The sequence below is a fragment of the Miscanthus floridulus genome, chromosome 3, assembly GCF_019320115.1.
Source record: "Miscanthus floridulus cultivar M001 chromosome 3, ASM1932011v1, whole genome shotgun sequence".
In the NCBI taxonomy this organism is placed as follows: Eukaryota; Viridiplantae; Streptophyta; class Magnoliopsida; order Poales; family Poaceae; genus Miscanthus; species Miscanthus floridulus.
The window spans coordinates 54,451,269-54,465,519 of NC_089582.1; positions in this window are offsets into that span (position 1 = coordinate 54,451,269).

The window sequence follows — 14,251 nt, forward strand, 5'->3', positions numbered from 1 at the left end:
CGCCATTCCGTCTCCCCGAGGAACCGCCTCAAAAGGCACACCCGCCGTCGTCAGCCAATGGGAAGGGAATATCCCTCACCCAATTCCTTTTAGACTAAGGAACTAGGCACCGAGCCCGTTACGGTCCAGGGGTTCGAAGGTTGGGCCCCCGAGGGTCTCGACAGCCGCCCTAGGACAAACAGAGTCAGGGATGACTATGGGTGAGCCCTTACATGGCTGAGGCCCAAGCAAGCAATTGCTTGGGATGCCCTAAGTCATGTTTGAGACCGGTAGGGAGGTCTCTAAATGGGATCCCACCGTAGGGAGGCACCGAGCCCCCAGGGCCAATTGAATGGCCCTAGGACCCACTAGAGAAGCCCTCTGGTACTTTTAGAGTGCGTCTCTGGACCGCTAGCTGACCCCTATCAAATGGGGCATGGGCCTCCACTCGGACTTACCCGATAACAGCTCACTAGAGGTGTCACTGCTTGCCCATCGAGGGTAGCCTGGCATACTCCACCCCTCCTTCCAAATGAAAACTATGCACGAGGGCCGCACAAAAAAGATAGGGAAACTCCTGATCGCCCTCTTGCTCCAAGCAGAGGCTCGGGGGCTCTTCCTGCAACCAAGCCGAGGCCCAGTGACCCGAACTTGCACTCGGGGGCTTGGCAAACGTGATAAAACCCCTCACTCAACATGAAAAAAGCCCCCAGAGGAATAAATCCACTCCTCTAGGGCCTCGAGGGCTACAGCTAGTGGGTGCGCTCGTGCGCACCCACCAAAGCCTCGAGTATGAAACACCATCCTACCAGGAGCTGCCACAAGCCAAGTCTCATAAAAACCTCAGGGAGAGCGCTCACACTCTCCCCGAGGCTCGGGGGCTACTGTCGGGTACCATAAAAAGGGGTCCCCTTAGCAAGAACCCAAAAAATCGCTTAGACCTTGTAAATATTGAAGCCAAGAGACAACCACCGGCAAACCCCCACCTTATCCGAGGCCTGGCTGGACCACCTGGCCCACCTCAAGCAATATCCGGGCTCACCCAAAGCGGGCTTGGCCTAGAACGAAACCATGAGGCCTCGGATGAGGGTACCGGTTTTTTGACTCACCCAAGGCCCGCGCCACAAGGCCTCGGATGAGGTACTAATTCTTCGACTCACCTGAGGCCCCACGCCATGAGGCCTCGGACAAGCACCCAGTTACCGACTCACTCGAGGCTGGCTCGGCATCAACCCCATCACCGCCGCCTTGATCGACTTCTCTGATGGGACGTCACATCCAACTAACGCATCCAACCACTCCTGCGACGTCAGCCAAATGACGTCATGATATAGTGGAGTGGCTGACGAGATGGGAGTCACATCGATGCCATGCCATCCGGGACAGGATGGGGTAGGGGTTACAGGCCACTGTGCCCACGGCTAACACCCGTGCTGCACTGTGTTGCCTAACCCCTGCTCCAAGGATAGCATGGCGTGGAAAGTCAAGTCCGGGTCCGTGTAGCCTCGGAATCGATGTACAAGACCAACTGCACCCTCTGAGCCTTAGCTATCTGCTTCTGGGCTTCTGTAGCCTCGGGACTCATGCCCGTCGAGCCCCCCATAATGGTTCAGCCTCTACATTGACTAGGCCCTGGCTCTCTACGTTGTCAGCACTCTAGGACCGGCACATCATCCGCAGTACGCGCCATGCCCTGCGTCAAGCTGCAGGAGCTCCCACATCATGCACCGGGCCAAGCTCCTGTAGCCTCGGGATCAATGCACCCGCGCGCGTCACATCTACCTAGCCTTGGCTCTCCGCACCAGTCAAACATACAGTGACCAGCACACCTCCAACAGAAGAAGGCGCACATGCCACCACAGGAGCTCCCATGTCACAGAGGATCAGGCATGACCGGCGCATCGCTCTAGTGCACCGAGGATAAGACCGCTCTACTAACCATGCCACCATAGTGATGAGCTATAGGGCTCGGACATACCGCCTCTGCTCACAAAACACCATGTAGTAAATATATGTACCGCCCCTGTGCCTCCCTTCGACTATAAAAGGGAGTGACTAGGGCTGCTTCTAAGGGGGGAGAGGAGACTCACATGTGCAAGCAACGCACAATGCTCTGTAACACACATGCTCCCTCACTACAAGAGATCAACATCTCAAGAAACCCATGCCACTCTATGCAGAGACCTAGGACTAGCTCCCTCTCTCGCTCAGCTTGTAAGCCCCTACTACAAGCACCTCAGTGCAAGGAATACAAGATTGCTCTCTCAGACTGGACATAGGGCACCTATTGCCTAAACCAGTATAGACCTTGTGTCTCTTTGCATCACCATCCGGGATTAGGGGCACGCAGTACACTTTCACTAGTTGGTTGAGGACCCATCGGACCAAAACACCGACAATTCCAGACTAGAAATAGGAGGAAATAAGTATGGACTTTATTATATGCCTTCCGCTGACACAATAAGGTCATGATTCCATATGGGTCATTGTAGATCGCCTCACCAAGTCAGCATATTTTGTACCGGTTAACACAAGGTATCTAGCTAGGAAGTACGCTGAGGTGTATGTTTCTTAGATCGTGAGACTACATGGAGTACCAAGGACCATAATCTCAGATCAGGGACCACAGTTTATAGCTCATTTTTTGGAACACTTGCACCAGGCCTTGGGAACCAAACTAATCAGAAGTTTAGCATACCATCAACAAACTTCTAGACAGACTGAGCGAGTGAACCAAATCTTGGAAGATATGTTAAGAGCTTGTGTTATCTCCTCCAAGGGTTCATGGGAAAAGTGGCTACCTTTAGCCGAGTTCTCCTACAACAATAGTTATCAAGCGAGCATCAAAATGGCTCCTTTTGAGGCCTTATATGGTCAAAAATGTAGAACTCCTTTGAATTGGATTGAGCCTGGAGAAAGAAGATATTATGACATTGACTTTATCGCCGAAGCTGAAGAGCAGGTACACATTATCCAATAGCATATGAAAGTAGCTCAGTCTAGACAAAAGATTTATGCTAATAAAAGAAGAAGACCGCTAACTTTTGAAGTGGGAGACTATGTGTGCTTAAAAGTCTCACCCATGAAGGGAGTGCAGAGATTTGGAGTAAAAAGGAAGCTTGCGCTTAGGCCCTGTTTGGTTGGGCTTTTGGCTTTGGCTTTTGGCCCCAAAAGCCAAAAGCCCAACCAAAGGGGCTGCTTTTGGAGGGTGCTTTTTCATAAGCAGCTGCTTTTCCATAGTTCATTTTTGAAAGCTGGTTTGACCCTGCTTTTGGCTTTTGGCTTTCTGCTTTTCGAAATTGGTGGAATAAAAAGCTCTTCCATAGTTGTTTCAATAGAGATAAAGATAAAAGGTATATTTTATACTTGTTTAACCAAACAGCTTTCAGCTTTTCTACAGCTCACAGCCCACAGCAGCTTTTCCACAGCTCACAGCCCACAGCAGCTTTTTCCCACAGCCACAGCTCAACCAAATAGGGCCTTAGATATGTAGGGCCATACCAGATTATTGAACTAAAAGGAAATGTCACCTACAAGTTACAACTTCCTCTAGAGATGAGTGCGATATTCGATGTCTTCCATGTTTCTGAGCTGAAAAGATGCCTTCGAATATCTGAGGAAACCATTGCCCCTCCAACATTAAGCTCTAATTGGATTTGACATATGAAGAGAAACCAATCCAAGTGCTAGAAGAAATGGAAAGAGTAATACGAAGCAAGGTCATTAAGTTCTACAAGGTGGTTTGGAATAACTATAGTGAACAAGACGCCACGTGGGAACGGGAGGATTATTTACATGAGGTTTATCCCGCTTTTTATGAGGAATGATAGGTCTTTCAAATCTCAGGATGAGATTTCTATAAGGGAGAGGGGCTGTAACACCCTAGTGCATTCCTCTTGTTGGGGGCCTCCTCCATTTTGTAGAGCCTATGATCGTCAGTGTCCAATAGGATGAGAGATTCCTTACTAATGAGATCAGTAAGAACTTGTTTGGATCAATCCACATGTGTTGGGGTGGATTGAAGTGTATCTTGAGCTAAATTTTATAGCAATCCACCTTAACACATGTGGATTGAGATGAATCTAACAACATCCAAACAGGCTTAAAGAGGAAAATAATCTGACAAAGATCCATCATTGAAGTGCGAAAGCATACCTTGCCTTTGGATCTGGTGGCGGCGCAACATGAGGCATGCACACAAATAGCGAGACAAGAATAATGAGTTGGCCATGCGAGGGGTGGCAGCAGCTGGCTGCCCTTGTTTGGGCCTCAGTCTAGACGAAGGGTCCGGATTCAATACGCACTAATGGATGGCACATATTTCAAGCATCAACCATCATCGTATGAACGTCCCCGCAGTTGTAACACCACCGTAACGCACTGATGTTGACTTTAGATCACCGTTAGTTACTAGGAGGCGCGCATGAGTACATGGAAGCTAGAGTGCTTGGTGAAGATTCCGTTACCTGAATACCCTCACACATGTAAACATATGATACGCCGAATGCTTGAAATAAGTCACTGTTAGTTACTAGGAAAACTAGTGTCATTTGATCTAATACCACACATGTGCACCATTTGATATGCCTACTTACCTAAACTGATGACAATTAGTTACTACAGAAACCAATGTCATATGATCTTATGCAGCCATCGATTGCTAGCCTTGTTTATTGAAAAATGGATGTGTTACTGGCAACTGGCACAGTACGACATCATCTACATGGTTGCACACTTGATAAGAGAGATATGTTGATGTTGTTGCCAAATTAAAATAAAGTAACTTTGAACAATGAGATACATATATAGTTGATGTTGTTGCCAAATTAAAATAAAGTTACCAACCACTGATATACATACATAGATGTTTAACACAAGTTGGCATGCACTAATTCAGAATCAATCTACTACACTGATGTGAATAACTTATAGCACTCTCGTGAGATCCTACACTCCTCGCTGCATGTAACACCCTAGTGTTAAGCATTGCATTGGCACCTGCATTTCATGAGCACAAGCATCATCCAAGCATTCATGAACATGAGCATAAGAAATTTCATCTTATTCTTGTACCTTATCACATGAAATGTTGATTTTATATATATGCTTATGCTTGTAATCATGTATGACCAATGTATGAAATGGTTGTGAGGTCATGAAAACACCTTAGACACATCTAGAATGATAATTGGAACAATGTTTATATTCATGACATAGACCAAAATGTTGCTTCTAAGTGTTGGTTCCATTTGAAATGCCATTTTCATGGTACTAGTTTGACTAAAGTTGAATAGTAGTTTAGAGAGCTTGCATGGCTATGTGACCTAAATAAAAGTTGTAGTTCTTGTCATGAGTAACAAACTTTATTTAAGGGTCATGAGCTAATTCAGTGTCTAACTTAGTCAAATAGGGCTCACAAAAATCAACAAAATGTTGTTTTCAAACTTAGAAAATTTTGCTAAGTCATGTGCTGACTATAGTTTCAAAGTACTCTACTTTGGAGCAATGTAGTTTGAAAACCATTGCAAATTAGACAAAACTCTTTTAAGTAATCTTGTAGTACTCACATAGCTCTATAATTTTTATTAAGGAAGTTTTTGCTAAATCACCATGGATTAGGAGTTATAGAGTAACGAAGTCGCGCTATTAGTTGGGTTTAGCGATGTCTGAATCGGCGCCGCGCGCGTGTCATTGCCGACTGGCGTAGGCCGCATGCACTGCGTGGTGGTCATACGCCAGCACTGGCCCCACCGGTCAAGTCGACATGGGCAACAAAGTCATGCGACGTCGCTGCCCTCCTTCGCTCGCCCGCATTCGTGCTCCTCTACCTCGCTTCGCTTTGCCCTCGCTGTGCTCGAACAAACCGCATCGCCACGCCAACGTCGCGCCACCTTCGCTGAGCTCGTTCGCTGCCACCACCACACCACCATCCATCACATCTCGCGCACTGCTCGGCCATCACCTCCTCCACCTCACCAACTACCCATTGCCTTAACCCGAGCCAAGATAAAGGCCTACGAGCCATCGTTGTCGTCGTGCCATCGCTGAGAGCGCCATCGCCATGCATGTCGCTGTGGTTGTGCATGCCCAGTTCTCTTCCTCATGCGCTTCTGGATGTTAGGGTTAGGTTAGAGCTAGGTCTAGCTTGAGGCAAGAGCCAAAGGCTAATGCCGGCCTCATCGGAGCGAAACACCACCGTGCCACCGTTGTGCTTGCACTGCCGTGTTGCCATGCACGCGGCCAAGCTTCACCACCGCTCCACCCTAACCTAATCCACGCCATAGAGCTTCGCTAGGGTTTATAGATGCTATAGCAGTGCTCACCATCGCTAGTGAACTAGCTCCAGTGATCCTCTGAGCAAACCGAGGGTACCTATAGATGCTGAATAGTATGGGGAACATGTCGGTGGTGACGCTGCCGCCGGTGACCTCACCGTTAGTGAGTTCTCACCGGTCAAAGTCGGTGCTCTGCTCTGTCTCACTGACACATGAGACTAGGTTGACCATGAGGCCCAGTCGTTAGTCGCAGCAGGGTGTATACACTGGGTGCACCTAGCTGTAGCGCCCGATTTGAAATTTGATTTTCTTTATTAATTTTTTCACAGATTTGGATACGAACTTCCAAAATTCATATCTAGAGCTAGGAATAACCAAATTAAGTGAACCAAATTTTGTTGGATTCCTGTTGAGGTGTACTATTTGATAAAAATATGAAATCTACTGTTTAGGATATTTTTCTAGGAGAATTAAATTGAGCAAGATAAATGCTTTTAAATTAGTTTCTATCTTGTAAATTGCATAACTTAAGCTAGGAAGGTGATAAAATTGTGATTCTAATTTTGTTGATCTTGTGTTGGCATGCTCTAGAAAGGAAAAATATTAAACCTATAGTAAGAGTAGTTGAAATATGGTCTTCCTATTTAATCTTAATTAATTGCTAGATTCTAGTCAAATTAATTATCTTAAAAATACATAAATTATGATCATACAAATTTTTACATAGTATTGTCATGCTAGGAGGAAAGTAATAAAATATTAAATCTATTTCTTGATACTTTTTACTATGCTAAACTATTTTTGCTAAAATAAGCATATGTAACTTGTCATTTTTGTAGAGGTAGCTATACTTGTCCAAATGGCATGAAATTTATATAGTAGACTATTAGGGTCATTTATAGACTATTGTAATTTTCTTAGAATTTATTGAGCACTGAGAATATTTATCCTTTAAACCACCTTATTATCTAAGGAAATTAATAAATGAATATAAATAAATTAGTTAGGATTAACCATGATGTTTTATGTGGTGTGTGTGATGCATATAATATGTTGATACTATTTGTGAGGCTTAGAAGTATTTTTTATAGGTAGCTAGTTAATTATTGCCTTATAATTCAACTAGATGGTTACATGTATAGTTCTGTTGTGGTGATGATTTCATGGTGATAATGATCTTTTTCTATAAAGATGGTTAATAACAAAGTTGTAGATAACTCACTTATCTACCTGGTATTAAATTTTTATAGTCATAGGTCTTATGGTTTAAGAATTATGGATGTTAGAAGTCTACTGTCAGAAATGCTTACTCTCTAGATAGATCTAAAAAGATTGAATTGTTTTACCTAGATACCTACTGAATCACATTAAGATGATTAAAAGAAAGGTATAGGTCATTTCATAATCTTTTAAGAATGTCCACAACCATATTATTTTGATGTGTATAACTCTAGTTATGATCAAAACAAGTGGCTACTGTCTTGTAGTCCAGAAAATTGTTTACATAAGTGTTTGTTTAAATTACTAGAGGAGAGAAATGCACGTACTCAGTAAAAGAAAATGTAACTTGTTATCAACGTAATGAAATGCTGCTAAGAACACTTATGAGTATGCATTCATCACATCATATCATATTATACATGTCATTATATATACATTCATGATATTCCATTTCATGCTCATGCATATAGGATCGTCTGAGGGGATAACTCTTTTTGAGTTCAACGAAGAAGAGGAGGAACATCATGAGACACCTCAGGTCGTAGCCCCAGAAGGAGAAGAGCAAACTCTTGAGGACCTCCCAGAGTGCTCGGATCATAGGCCAACCTCATTCCTCAAAGGCAAGCCCTGTAGCATTCTAAGTCTCCCATGTTTTACAAAATATTACTGAGTCTTTTATGTTTGATGCATTAGGTTATAAGAGTTGATTGGAAACACTTGATGCATAGAACTACCTTGTCTAGATACAAATACCTTTAACCCTGTGTAGGTCTAGGATTGAATATATACTTAGCCATGCTTAGACTGGTAGAAGTCGAGTGATTTCCTGTCACCTGCGAGATATAGGTGGATACCGAAGCACGGTTGGCTATATTTGCTATCGTAGAAAAGAACCATGGGGTAATATAAATGGAGGCTGGGTGGAGTCTATGTGTAGGTTGACTCAGGTGATTCTGTCTGTGTCGATTAAGGACTATACCATTGTTGGTGCTTGTGTCGAGATTGAACGCATGCGTCTCACTTAGCTAGCCAGATAACTTGTTCCGACTACAAAGGCAAGTAGCTCAACTCAGGTCGGGCTCCATTCTGTTAGAGTGCGCACTCTGGATGGTAATAAGGATGCGCGGGGAGCCAGACGTGAGCCCAAGGGCATGCCGGGCCTAAACGTCCTAGCAGCTGGTTGTCCCTGATTGTGCAGCGCTGGGTGAACCCGTGAAATGTGGACCTGGGTTGTACCAAAGGTGACCTAAGGTGACCGTTGATCTGGTCTGGCTAGGTTTGTATTAGGAATAAATTCTCAGCTGGTTGAAATCGATTCGAATCATCGTCTCTCCCGGACAGTGAGAAACTTGGCTAGTCCCAACATCGTAGTAACTGTGTTATAAAATTTGATGGTTTGAATGAACATGGAATTATTATACCAGCTATGGTTACTATTGTATGCTACTAAATGATATAGCACATGTTTGACATAGGTTAGTTGCTAATCTAGAGATAAATAGCTATAATTAACTTGATGACTAAATTATAAAAGGTATAGTTGAAATAGTGGCTTTCTATACAGCCACTACTGGACTCAGTGAATTTGCCGAGTGCTAGGGGCACTCGGCAAAGCCCAATTTGCACTCGGCAAAGGCTTTGCCGAGTGCTGCACTCGGCAAAGAGCACTCGGCAAAAAAAGAGTCGGCAAAGACGTCTTTGCCGAGTGTCTTTTGTCGGGCACTCGGCAAAGCCTTTGCCGAGTGCCGACACTCGGCAAAGTTGGAACCGAAAAAAAAGCCGAAAAAAATGGGAATTTTTACCCAAAAAAAATGAAAAAAAATTTTTAATTGGTGGAGGCCCCCACCGGTGAGCGCCCATCCATCTCCGGCTTTTTTCGCGTAAATTTCACGGCTACGCGGCCGACGGGATTCGAACCCAAGACCTCCCGCTGCGCACAAACCTCCTCTACCACTACACCACACTATCACTTGTGTCTAGATTCCGTTTTAGTTCCCAATATATTATACTAAACCGAGTGTAAATTGCTTATTTGAGACCCTAAATGAATTCAAATCAAAAAGTGGTCAACTACAAAGTTTCATAACTTTTTGAGATCTACAATTTTTATTTAGTAAGTTTTTCCATCCGAGGTCGTTTGAAAAATTTGAATTTTAAATTTGAGAGATTCAAACGTAGTTTTGCATGATAAGATGATTTCAAACCAAAAAGTTGTCAACTACATAGTTTCATAACTTTTGGAGATCTACAATTTTCATTTAGGAAGTTTTTTCATCCGAGGTCGTTTGAAAAATTCAAATTTTAAAATTTTTAAATTCAAACGTCGTTTTTGCATGAAAAATGATTTCAAATCAAAATGTTGCCAACTACAAAATTTCATAACTTCTCAAGATCTACAAAGTTTATTTTGGTCATTTATTCATCCGACATAGTGGTAGTAACATTGTTCACAAATCATATATATCTCTCTTCTATTTTCATGAAATTAATATGAGAGATGTATATTTTATGAACAACGTTATTGTCGCTTTGTCAAATGAAGAAATGACCAAAATAAACTTTGTAGATCTTGAGAAGTTATACAACTTTGTAGTTGAAAAGTTTTTCATTTGAATTCATTTAGGGCCTCAAAAATTGATTCGAAAAACTGATTTGCCGAGGGCAAAAAAATGCACACGGCAAAATACCTCTTTGCCGAGTGCCAAAATATAGGCACTCGGCAAAATACGGCTTTGCCGAGTGCTAGAAAAAAGGCACTCGGCAAACTGAGAGTAAATTGCTTGTTTGAGGCCCTAAATGAATTCAAATCAAAAAGTGGTCAACTACAAAGTTTCATAACTTTTTGAGATCTACAATTTTCATTTAGTAAGTTTTTCCATCCGAGGTCGTTTGAAAAATTTGAATTTTAAATTTGAGAGATTCAAACATAGTTTTGCATGATAAGATGATTTCAAATCAAAAAGTTGTCAACTACATAGTTTCATAACTTTTGGAGATCTACAATTTTCATTTAGGAAGTTTTTTCATCCGAGGTCGTTTGAAAAATTCAAATTTTAAAATTTTCAAATTCAAACGTCGTTTTTGCATGACCAGATGATTTCAAATCAAAATGTTGCCAACTACAAAATTTCATAACTTATCAAGATCTATAAAGTTTATTTTGGTCATTTGTTCATCCGACGTAGTGGTAGTAACATTGTTCACAAATCTTATATATGTATCTTCTACTTTCATGAAATTAATATGAGAGATATGAGATATGTAGATTTTATGAACAACGTTATTGTCGCTTTGTCAAATGAAGAAATGACCAAAATAAACTTTGTAGATCTTGAGAAGTTATACAACTTTGTAGTTGAAAAGTTTTTCATTTGAATTCATTTAGGGCCTCAAAAATTGCTTCGAAAAAATGATTTGCCGAGGGCAAAAAAAATGCACACGGCAAAAAGCTTCTTTGCCGAGTGCCAGAAAAAAACACTCGGCAAAGACGTATTTTGCCGTGTGTTTTTGTTTGCCGAGTGTATTTTATTTGGCACTCGGCAAACACGGTATTTGCCGAGTGCCCGATAAAATACACTCGGCAAAGCCTCGGCACTCGGCAAATCGCCGGTTTCCGGTAGTGAGCAACTCCAATCCCTTGCGAAACATACCACCACCAAATAATTAACTGGCCCATTGAGAATATCTTAGCATTAAGGTGATCTCCCAGGATCTACGTCGTAAGTGAATAACAACTCATCACATCATATATATAACAGTGGTATTTTCTATTATTAAGTGTGTACCTTGTTCAATGCCATCTTTCCCTTTATATTGTCATCGGATCTAAGCATCTTCAACTTGTATGAATTTTTTCTCCGCTAGACGCGGTGGTTCACTCTCGTGATGAGGGCTCTTAAGGTGATCTCCTAGGATCGTAAGCGAATAACAATTCATCACATCATATATATAACAGTGGTTATTTTCTATTATCAAGTGTGTACCTTGTTCAATGCCATCTTTCGCTTTATAATTGTCATCCGATCTAAGCATCTTCAATTTGTATGAATTTATCTCCGCAAGACGCGGTGGTTCACTCTCGTGATGAAGGATCTTAAGGTGATCTCCCAGGATCTACATTGTAAGCGAATAACAATTCATCACATCATGTATATAACAGTGGTTATTTTCTATTATCAAGTGTGTACCTTGTTCAATGCCATCTTTCCCTTTATAATTGTCATCGGATCTAAGCATCTTCAATTTGTATTAATGTTTTCTCCACTAGACGCGGTGGTTCACTCTCATGATGAAAGACTTATAATTTGTTTTTGTCAGTCGCCAAGCTTTGCTTGTGCTACTTTATCTTGTTTTATTTTACATCAACAATTGGGGAACACAAACTATATATGGAGCCGCACAGTTGATGACTGACCTTCATTAATTAATCATGACCATTCAGGTCAGCCACTGAAGCATTCGGTGAACAAGGCATATTACTGTATATATGATAATAACTTCACTTGGGTTGACGTCAGGAGACACATTCTATTATATATGATGTGGTGTGGGGTTTTGTTTTGCTCCTCCAGCAGCGGAGGTCACGCACCCTCTTCATTTCCGTCCCACGCAGCAAACTGTATAGTGTTTGTGTCATCAAAGATTGTTGAAAATGAAATCTACCAATAATAAGAGCTGAGCTAATTAAAGAATGCAAAGGCAATTATATAGCTAGGTTATCTAGACAAGCAACACTAGCTTATATCGTATCATCATTGGACCGAAAATAACAGAGACCGCCTATTTGAATACACATGCACGGTCGTCTTTAATTTGCAGCTCATAGGGTTTTGTCCAACGATATATTACATGGGGGGATCTGAATTAGTGAATTCATACCTGAAAAAGGTTATGGCAGTTTGGAATACTGATCCAAATTTACTTCTATAGTACTGAAGCAGGTCTATATATGATGATAATAAGAAAAGAAAACCTAATTAGTAGCGCTAAACAATTTACAATAAGTATTTATTTAGGGCATGTTTGATCCATTAACACTAAAAATTAGCAGCTAAAATTAGTACTAGTGAAGTCAAACAGACCTGCTAATAAATCAACTAATTATTAGCTAGAGGACAGCTAACTATTAGTTCCATTAGCATGTTTAGAGTTACTACTAATAGTTCAAATGCACCTTCAACTCACTATCTAACCACCTATTAGTAGGTGGATCCAAACAACTCCCTGCTAAAAATTAGATAGCTAAAAAATTAGCAGCTATTAGCTCTTAGCTAGCTCATTTTTAGTGCTAATGGATTCAAACAGATCCATAGTTGACTAAAACAACAGCAATTTTCTCATTGGTCTACTAATGCGGTCGCTATGCATCGAAGGCACGGCCTTAGCTGCCTTCGTCACTTAATCTAGTGATCTTTTTTCCAACTAACAACTGAACCTTTAAACACCCAGAGAGAGCACCACATAGCAAGAACAAGACAACCAATGATACGGTGTCGGATGAAGGCTGCATCCACTGCTACACAAATAATTTTGCAAGGCGGTGTCTTTTATTAACCGAGGCGGTCACAAAATTCAACCGCCTCGTAAAATACTGAGGCACCAGAAAATGACCACCTTTGTTGGTATATTTAAGATGCACACAGATAAATCCACAAGCGGATGGATACCGCTGTAGCTTTCACCCAGAAGTATTCCAAGTATTGTATCCACAGGAAAACATGTGAGATTAACTACAATCTAACTTAACCAGGGGTAGCAACAAGGCTAAGGATAAACAAAAGCGTAGAGAGGATTACTAAGGTTCTCTAGTTCTAACTTGGGTAAGTTATGTCTTCTACTATTCAACTGAAGATATTACTAAGGAAAGACACCAGCAGAGGATGCTTTCCGTAGTAACCAGGTCCTACTTGGCCTACAGACGGGAGGTGGACTACAAAGGACTCAACGAGAATATCACACTCGCAATCTACCACCGGTCCGGAGTGCAGGGTGCGTCCATGAGTAACGAAAGTCTAGGCACCACGCTTATACTACCGATTACTACTTTACTCCCTTTAGAACAGGAATAAAGCACTCAATAGAGTCGTGAACCTGATGAACATTATAAATAAATTACTTACTTGAATCAGAAGTTGATTACTAGAGAAATCTTAGAAGCAAGCTCAAGTAGAACTTGGATCTACCAAGGTACAAGCCATAGAGAGAGCACCGACTAGCCGACACTTCCTCCAAACTCCTCCCTCACTCTCTATCTCACTATTTCTATTTACATGACTAGATCCTAATTTGGAGGACTAATCTTCTCTTGATTGTTTGCTCTTATCCTGATGAGGAGTATATGAATTAGGGTTTTAGGATTTTAGGATGGCTTAGCCAAAGGGGGTACAGGGTTGCATATATAGGGGGCAATGTCAATTCTAGACCCTCGGATCAAACTAACATTGAACAATGGCATAGATTTGATCCTTACGGCGGTGGAGAACCAACGTAGCAAGGAGAGCATGACAGTTGGGTCCAATGGGCCGGCCGGCCTGCAGGTAGGGCCGGCCGGCCCCACCTGTCATCCTCTCGGGGTCTGTCATGGAGGGTTGCCTTCTGGTGTCTTCTAGAGTCTTCTAGATATGTTTTCGTCGTGGATAAACACGATTGAATCTAACAATTAGGTCCACCTTGATGGTTTTCTATATAAACCCTATTCAAAACATAGATTCACCAAAACTCATAAAATTTGTCAGTTTAAACCCCTAAACCTATATTAATGATCATATTCTTGCATT